Source organism: Cervus elaphus, chromosome 30 (assembly GCF_910594005.1).
Source record: "Cervus elaphus chromosome 30, mCerEla1.1, whole genome shotgun sequence".
Classification (NCBI taxonomy): Eukaryota; Metazoa; Chordata; class Mammalia; order Artiodactyla; family Cervidae; genus Cervus; species Cervus elaphus.
In genome coordinates this window covers 30,340,443-30,349,723 of record NC_057844.1, presented here as the reverse complement: position 1 = coordinate 30,349,723, position 9,281 = coordinate 30,340,443, and the positions used below count along the sequence as shown (strand labels likewise).

The 9,281-nt window shown below is 49.3% G+C and overlaps 1 long non-coding RNA gene across 1 annotated transcript; it reads left to right on the top strand.

Annotated features, from left to right (window-relative positions):
• The first annotated feature begins 5,387 nt into the window (after positions 1–5,387).
• On the top strand, positions 5,388–7,814 carry LOC122686895. Its single transcript, XR_006338939.1, has 3 exons — positions 5,388–5,499; positions 6,281–6,665; positions 7,527–7,814. It is a non-coding gene; the product is annotated as an uncharacterized LOC122686895 (long non-coding RNA).
• Positions 7,815–9,281: the final 1,467 nt, after the last annotated feature.

Sequence of the window (9,281 nt, the reverse complement as noted above, 5' to 3'; positions counted from 1 at the left end):
CTAAGTGGAAAGTGCACCTTTGAAAGGCTGGCCTTCCTACTGCCACCTGAGGTCACCTACTCACAGCCCTGGGGAGGTCAGGAAGGTGACATCAGTAGCTAAGCTGGCTGGGGGCCGAGGCCACCTGGAGTGTGCAGGACCCTCCCAGGGAGGCCGGCTGACCCTGCTCCAGCCAGGATTTTGCCAATGGAGGCAGAGAGCCTGGGGTTGGCATACCAACTGATTTTTCATAAGAAGCCAGAAATCAGGATTTTCATGAAACACTATGTGTGCCAAGGCAAATATGCCTACAGTCCAACAGCAACCTCTGGTGAAAAGGGAAACCCTCCTATACTGTCAGTAGGAATGTAAATTGCTGCAGCCACTGTGGAAAATAGTGTGAAAGGTACTCAGAAAACTACATAGAGTTGCCATATGGGTCCTGGAAGCAATCCCATACCTGTGCATATACCCGGGCCAAACTATAATTTGAAAGATACATGCACCCCTACGTTCATAGCAACACTATTCACAATAGCCAAGATGTGGGCGCAACCTAAATGTCCATCAACAGATGAATGGATAAAGAAGATGTGGTAGATACAGAAAATGGAATACTACTCAGCTATAAAAACGCATGAAATAATGCCATTTGCAGGAACATGGATGCAACTAGAGATTATCACACTAAGTGAAGTAAGTCAGAAAGAGAAAGACAAATACCATATGATGGCACTTACATGTGGGATCTAAAATATGACACAAATGAACATATGCCAGAGACAGAAACAGATGTAGAGATCAGACCTGAGGTTGCCAAGGGGGAGAAGAGGTGGGAGAGGAATGGATTGGGAGTTTGAGATTAGGAGATGTAAGCTATTACATATAGAATGGATAAACAACAAGGTCCTACTGTATAGCACAGGAAGCTATTATTCAGTTTCCTGTAATAAACTATAACAGAAAGGAATATGAAAAAGAGTGTGTGTATATATATATACATATATATATTAATCACTTGGCTCTACAGCAGAAATTAACACAGCATTGTAAATCAGCTATAGTTCAATAAAATGAATTTTTTTAAAAAAAACAATGAATCATGTGTAGTGGCAGGGCTACCTGCATTTTGGTTCCTCCAAACTCATTCCAGTTATACCAAGCCTCTGAGTTGTTTGTTGCTATTGTTTAGTTGTTAAGTCATGTCTGACTCTTTGTGACTGACCCCATGGACTGTAGCCTGCCAGGCTCCTCTGTGCATGGGATTTCCCAGGCAAGAATACTGGAGTGGGTTCCCATTTCCTTCTCGAAGGGATCTTTCCAACCCAGGGATGGAACCTGCGTCTGTTGCATTGGCAGTTGGATTCTTTACCACTGAGCCAGCAGGGAAGCCCTCTGAGCCATTTAAAAGGATTTAAAAGGAGAGAGAGGGGTCCCATAGACCCCCTTACAAGAGAATACACAGTCTACCAGCTCTCTGCATCTAGAAGAGGTGTTTTTATTTTTTTTATTTCAAATTTAGATCTTTCATGCTGCAACTTCAGGCCCTTCTTTTTATTCTCAGTGGAAATTCAGCACAACCGACCATCCTTGCCAGAATAATCATAATTCACATAAGAATTTTAAACTCGATGGGCAGTTAGCAGAAGGTGATAACTGTTGATGGCTCTGGAGCCGTTCCCTGGCAGGTAGCATGTACAGTGAAGGAGCGAGAAAGCTCTGCTGAGCCTGGGTCTGGTCACCACCATTTGTCCACCCCCCACCCCTTAAAAAATTTTGGCCGCACCCTGCAGCATGTGGCACTTTAGTTCCCTGACCAAGGATCAAACCTGCTCTTCCTGCGTTGGAAGGCGGAGTCTTAACCACTGGACCTCCAGGGAAGGCCCCCTTTGCCTTTTATAGAAAGACTCCCCTCTGCCTTGTGGGTCCTCTCCTGAGAAGAACAGGTTCTGGCTGAGTGTAGGAAAATATGTTTGTCTCCTCCGGGTTCTGCTCATCTGAGTCTCAAAGCCTCTACTTGCCATTTGTGTGCCTTGGGGCAGATTTCTTCACTTCTCTAAATCTTGGTGTCCTCATCTGTAAGACAGGGATGAAAATAGTGCTTGATAGAAAGACTTCTGGTGAGAAGGAAAGGAAATGGTCTAAGTTAGCGCCCATCTCTGGTCCTGACCTGTGGTGAGTCTGGAAGGAGCAGCTGAGGTGTTAAGCTGGGTGCAGTAGTGGTGGTGATGGCTGGGGTGAGGAGTCTAGGGGGGTTCAAAGTTTCTGGGTGACTGGGTGAGTCGTGGAGCCATTAATCAAGACAGGTGAGACCAGAGAAAGAGCAGGTTGAGAGACACATAATCCGCTTAGCTCATGACATACTGAATCAGAGTCACCTCAGAGCTTTGAGGCAGAGCTGTCCAGCTGGAAGTTGAGATGTGGGTTTGGATTCTCAGTTGGGACTATCATTCTCGGCTTGGAGGCAGCGGTGGCGATTGTGCATAGCTGATGTAGCCTGGAGAGAGTGCGGCTTCAGAGGCGAGAAGCGACCATGAGGGGACTGAGACCCCAAACCAGAGGTCCAGTGGGAGGGGGGACAGGGGAGAGACCTGAGAGGGTGCATCTCAGAGAGGTGGTGGGAGGAGCCCACAAAAAGAGTTTCCCGGAAGCCATCAGAGAAACGGAGGACGTAGTTCCATCCTCGAGAGGTTTCCAGTGTGATGAAAGAGCCAAAAGAAGCACTGGCAACAACCCAAGGACTTCAAGATGGTGTGTCCAGAGGGGTGGGGGGGAAGGACCCCCAGAGAGGAGTGTTGCTAGAGCCCGGACACCAGCCAGTAGGTGCTCCTGGGGGCTGAGCGCCGTCTGAGGTCATGGAGGTGAGAACAGTGACAGCAGACGTCTGGGGAGTCCACACAGCTCAGGGGCCCACACTGGGGGGGCTCTGGGAGGGGCCCTGGGGGGTTCTCTGGCGGGGAGTCCTGCCTGTGCCTTCTGTCTCCAGTAAGGGCGCTCCAGGGTGGCATTTGCTTGCTCCCTGCTGAGCACTCTGGGGCCCGAATGGTGAACAAAGTCTATAGACCCCCATCTCCCAGGAAGGCAGCAGTCTCTCTCTGCCTGTTTAGGGCTGACAGCAGGTGCCACAGAGGCTGGAGGGTCGGGGGGAGCCCGAGCGCTGGGAGGAGAGCGGGGCCTTGGCGTCACTGTTTGGGGCTGCGTGATGGTGCGGGGGCCGGCGGAGGGGCCAGGAATGGCCGGAGCCGAGGACCCTGGCATACGGATGGAGGAACGCGGGGAGGGATGGAAAACACCAGAAAATGAAGACAGATGTTTCAGAGGGGAGATACTCTCTCATCATAGGAGGCAGCCGTTACATCTTTGCTGATGGGGAGAGGAACCCATCAGACAGTGCTGGAGGCATTGAGGGCCAGCGAGGGCGTGCGCTCGGCCCTGAGCCTGTCCTGGCCCTTCGCTCTGTGCAGCCGGGACCTCCCTGCCTCCCTGGGGAGGTGGCAGCTGGGGGACACCATGCTTTGGGGAAAATCTGGGGGCCTTGCGTGGGCACACTGGATGGAGACACAGGCCCGAACCACATGGCAGGGACCTGCCCTCCCCAAGTGTCGGCCGCCCACGGAGGCCCCCGCCAGACAACCCGGGTCCTTCCCAGGCTGCAGCAAGGCTCCAGATGAGGGGGCTCCCCAACCGGCCTCTGTTCTGGGTGTCCCTTTGAACGTGAACCCCGCAAAGGCAGAGCCACAAGGAAACAGCAAAGGGAGCAGGTGCCACTGCAAAGGGCAGGGGACAGGCCCCCGGCTCTTCTTGCCAGGCCACCCGTCACGTCTGAAGCAGCCGTCTTTGTTCTGCGCCTCCTGCCTCCCTTCTCCCACATGAAACTGCTCAGGAGCCACGTCAGCTCCCAGTTCCGACTCGGAAAATATAGCAGCACACAATATGTTGTTTTGGCAGAAAGCTATGAATCTGAGTATGGAATGTCTGTCACGGGGGCCCATCCAATTAACTCACTTGTCGAGAAATCAGAATAAATCGTTGAGAGGAGGCTCTGCTCAGACCTGTATTTCTTCCTCCTTCTCCTGGTTCAGCAGGTGTGGTCCCCCAGGCCAGGGTGATTCAGGGCGGAGGAGGACAAATACACATCTTCCCTGTGGTTTTCCCCTTCGAGGGAAGAAAGGGACACCGTTTTCATGCATCTCAGACCTTGGAATTCTGGTGAACGGTTTATGAAAGCGTGGTTGGGGCAACCTCAGAGTCCCAGGCTTACTGCTTTGGTTCAGTCTGAGACAAGGCCTGGGCCTGACCCCAGAAGGTTTCCTCCCTCCTTAGGTTTTCCTCTGTGGCTGGTGGACTTGGCTGTAACCAGCGAGCAGGGTGGGATGGAGGGGACAGCCAACCTGACCAATGTGTCTGCAAGTCCTGGGACCCCTGGATGTTCCCCTGAAGGGGACACTGGTCCCGCTCCCACCCCCAGTTTGGGAACTGATGTGGCCCCCAGGGTGGGTTTCTCAAATGGCTCAGTTTCTCAAGTGGTGAAGAACCTACCTGCCAATGTAGGAAATGCCAGAGATGTGGGTTCAATCCCTGGGTTGGGAAGATCCCCTGGAGGAGGAAATGGCAACCCGTTTCAGTATACTTGCCTGGAGAATCCCATGAATAGGAGAACCTGGCAGGCTACAGTCCTTGGGGTCGCAGAGTCAGACACAACTGAGCACACACACCTCACGTGACCCCAGGGTAGCCTTTTTTTGCAAGAGGATCTGCTCCACAAGCAAGGAGGCCCTTGAGAGAGAAGCCCCCTGAGCACATGCAGGTCATTCTGTGTGGGTTCCGCAGAACTCCGAGCTGGTGCTTTCCCAGTGCCACAGTTGCCCCGAGGTGATTTCAGGGGTGTTCAACCGACAAAACTCTGCACAGAGACCAGCTTCCTTTGAGCTTCCTCCCAGGGCTCTCTGTCTTTACATCCTTGCTAAGGTGGAGGTGAAGTCCAAGGCCGCTTGGCACGGCACCTGCATCCCTGAGTTCTGAAGCACCTAATGTGATCGAGTGTCCCGCAGCCACGGGGGCAGCCCCCGGACCAAGCTTCAGCAGCTCCATGGTGCCCGCACTACCTGTCCCCAGCCTGGAGCTTCTGAAAAGTGCCCTGCCACCATCCCGGGGCACCCATCCCTGGCCTCAGCCCCCCGCATGGCAGCCTCGCCGTCCCGGCATTCACACACTCGGGTTTTACATCCCTGCTCCCCCCACAGTGGTGCCAAAGTCCCATCCCAGGAAACCAGGCGAAAGTATTTTCTTGACCTTTGCTCTTGGAGGCAAGCACCCCTCCCCCCAGCCTCCACTCCACCCCCACCCCCGTAATGAGGACCCAGAAGAGGCAAAGGGCATCTTGTCAGCAGCGCTGCAGCCCAAATTCCGCATTCTGGGCATCAGTCAGGAGTCAAAGGCTCCTTCCTCAAAGGCTGCAGACTAAGTTTGCCTTTGTGCTGCGGTGTGGCTTCCATTTCAAAGTCTCCATCGGCGAATCGCGTGAGTCATTCCTGGAACCTTCAGGAGTCTCCATGGTGACAGGCTTGAGTGGGCCCAGGGAAGCCAGCATTCACTTTCCAACTAGTTCCTCTTCTCTGATTTTTTTTCCCCCTTCTTTTCTGTTCTTTTTCAATAGAAACTGTGGCTGAGGCTTTAGCTTTTTTGTTTCTTAAGCAAATCATAAAATGGGAACTCTCAAAGCTCCTTTTCTATTTTGTCAAAAAAAACATTCTATATAAATGTGTATTCTTGTCTTTACCTGCCTTTGTTGAGGCCATAAAAAAACAAAACAAAAACTATGCATTTGTGGGCTTTTTGTTTTTTTTTTTTTTTTTGTCTAGTGTTTTGAGAAAGGGTCTGATTTTCCTGTTTATCTCAATAAAAAAAGGTTCTGGATAAACCTGGAACAGAGGGGCTAGCAGTATCAGCCCCAGTGGGTAGAACACCTTCCTAGGCCATAGGCCACACAGCAGAGGTCGACCAGAAGTCTGAAAATACCACCCACTCATGGTTTCCAGAGATGTGCCCCCGATTCTCTTTTTGTGATACTCAGGGCAGATGGTACTCTAGGCCCATTAGGGAATGAGCAGGGACATCACTATCTTGGTCACAAGAATCTGAGGAGGAATCTAGGGGATTTCTTTTTTTCAAAAATGACTAAGCATTAAAACTTGACCCCAGTATAATAAGCACTGATCAACCTAAATATATTTATATAACTTTGTGGGGTGCAAATCTTGTATCATAGTAATATGTCACCTAAACACCCCCACATCTGCAGGTAGCCATGAGTGTGCAGCACATGACCACCTGAGTATGGCCACCTGAATGCCGCTGCCTCCGTCGTCCCCTCTGCTGTGGCAGGACACTCAGCCCCCCTGAAGCTCTCCCACCATCTCTGGGGTCTCCAGGGCCATCGCCTGTGTGCTCTGCTCTGTCGGTGCAGCCAGTCTCCATGGCGGTTACCAAAGGCTCTGTGTGCCGAACCTTGGCAGGACGCTTGGCAGGGGGGATGGACAATGGCCTTCCCGGCTGCATCAGTCCCTGACGAGGTCCTGAAGCAAGGCCACTTGGACCTCCACACACCAGCCTTCCAGTCACTGCTTGCAGTCTTCTGCCCTCACCTTGAACCCAACCTTGCGTCCAGGAGCCCTGCTGAGTAGAAGGTGTGTCTGTGGAACTAGAATTTCTCTGATGGTTGAGTCTGTTCTCATGGGTCTTGCTAACTAAGTCTTCCTCTGGTTCCTTACATTTTTGAGGGGGGAGGGGAGGCATGGTCACAAAGACTTTCAAAAGGGTAGTTTCAATAATAAGCCCTGAGCTCACTCTCGGAACAGTGCGTGCACTCATGCAGCATTTCATAGACAAACTCTGAAGTTTACAGACGTGGGAAGTCAATGCCTGGGCCTCTGGGTAAAAACCTTGCCGAAGGAGGAATTTTCTAGAAAGAATTTTCATAGCACTGCTTTGTTCTCTGGTCCAATCTAACTCACCAGTGTGCCAGACACCCCCAGTACAGCTGAACCCCCACCGTGGGTGCACCCAGGCCTATGCTGAGGATCTTCACACATGCACATGAATTTCCAAGTCCCTTATTCCACATATGCTGTCTATAAATAAGCATATACAAGAAAGTATTTCCTACTCAAGCCTACTCTTAGGGGCCTCTTGTAAAGATGAGTCTGGCTCTGCGTGGAAAGGCAGAAAAGCCAGGCTGCATGCCAAGCCTGACAGCCCAGGACTCCAGCATTTGGGGTTGGAGGATCCAAAAGATACGTGTGTGGGTCCTGAACTGGCTTGGATTTTTTTTTTTTTAAATCACACATACAATTAATTTTTCTATTTTTCTGCCTGTTATTCTCTTTGCTGTGAAAAAGCTACATCTAGAGTAAATTTTTTCTATCCTTTCCCTGCCCTGAAATTTGTCCTCAAGCTCCAAATGCTGGGAGGGTACTTGTATCTGTCTCCCAGGACTGCTACAACAATGACCACAAACCTGATGGCTTGAAACATTTTTCCCCTCACAGTTCCGGAGGGCAGACGACCAAAATGGAAGAGCCGGCATGGGCGCATTCCTGCGGGAGGCTTCAAAGAATATCTCTTCCTTCTTCCAACTTCTGGTGGTTCCTGATGTTCCCGGACTCCAGTTTCTGCCTCCATCTTTCCATGTCTTCTCCTTCTTGCTGCCTGTCTCTCCTCTGTGTTTCTCTCTCTCTCTTTAAAGTCTATCATTTTAGTTTTTAAAAGTATCTATTGATTTGGCTGTGTTGAGTCTTAGCTGCAGCATGCAGGATCTTGGTTGGGTCATGTGGGATCCTTCATCACAGAGCACAGACTGTCTAGATGTAGCACATGGGCTCCAGAGGGCACGGGCTTAGCTGCCCCAATGCATGCAGGATCTTTTTTCCTGACCAGGAATCGAACCCAAGTCCCCTGCATTGACAGGTGGATTCTTAACTACCGGACCACCAGGGAAGTCCCTGTGTGTTGCTTATAAAGTCATTTGTCACTGGATTTAGGGAACACCTAGCTAATCCAGCGGGCTACAGTCCATGGGGTCACAAAGAGTCAGACACAACTAAACAACAAGCTAATCCAAGATGACCTCATCTAAAGATCCCCAATGTAATTATTGATTACCTTTGCAAAGACCATTCTTCCAGAAAAGATCATATCCATCCCTTTGGGGCCACCACTCTAGCCCCTATGATATGGTTCATTAACATACCCAGGATCTCACGGTACCTGGCCCATGGTCATAGCCCAGGCGTCTGTGCATTTGTGTTTGATGGTTTGGAATTGAACTTAGCACCCAGGTGTTCTATCTGTCTGATCCTGAATAAAGATGGTTTGTGCTGGGATGAAGCTTAACGTCTTCAGCCTTCCTTGACTATGAAAATAGCTACTGAATGAATTAGAGCATATACTTTCTTGCTTTTCCTGAGTGATTTCTGATAGAGTATTTGATGCCATTGTTTCTACCTACTACATTTAACATGTGCAGGAATTATCTGGGAATAAAATAAGTTTGCAAGTCTTTTTTTTTCTCCCTTGAGGGTCTTCTCAGATCCTCAGCATCTGAAAAGAAGTTGGATTTTATTTATGAGAGAACCTTTTCTGTATATATTTAATAATATTTATTAGGATAAAAGAGATACTCATTTAGAAGAGTGCAACTGTATGTTTTCATGTAGGCGATCTCACTTGTCATCTGGCATTTCATTGACACCTAATATTGAGTTCGTTTAGATAATACACATAAAAAGGAAGTGATCAGCCTTTTCTTTCCTTAAAAATACATAATATATGCCATAACAGAGCATAAATGAATATATGATTTCCCCCTACCCTGGAGAGTCAAATTTTAAGCTTCCAATATACCATGACATCTCGCCAACCTCCCTACCTGGAATGGTTTTATTTGACAAGGTTAAAGGAGGCAGTGAGAAGTCTGGCTTTGCCAGCAGGAATTGTTGAACACAATGTTTCCCTATGAATATAATTCCCACAGTACATACCTTGTGATTTCACGCGGCTGGTCATATTTTATGAAATGTTTGGAATCTGGAATCCAAAATTAGGGCAGGTCCAAAGTCATTGTTTCCTACTCATACTGTAAATGAGTTCAAGTTGCTTTATTTGTGGTTTTGGTTACATGTTCTTTTAAATATAAGACTTTAAGAGGGGGCTTTATTAATATTTTTGTTTTCGTTTATTCACCTTCCAATGAACAAACCAAAGAATCAGAAGAGAGCTGGAGAGAAAGCTGGTTCATTGCCTCA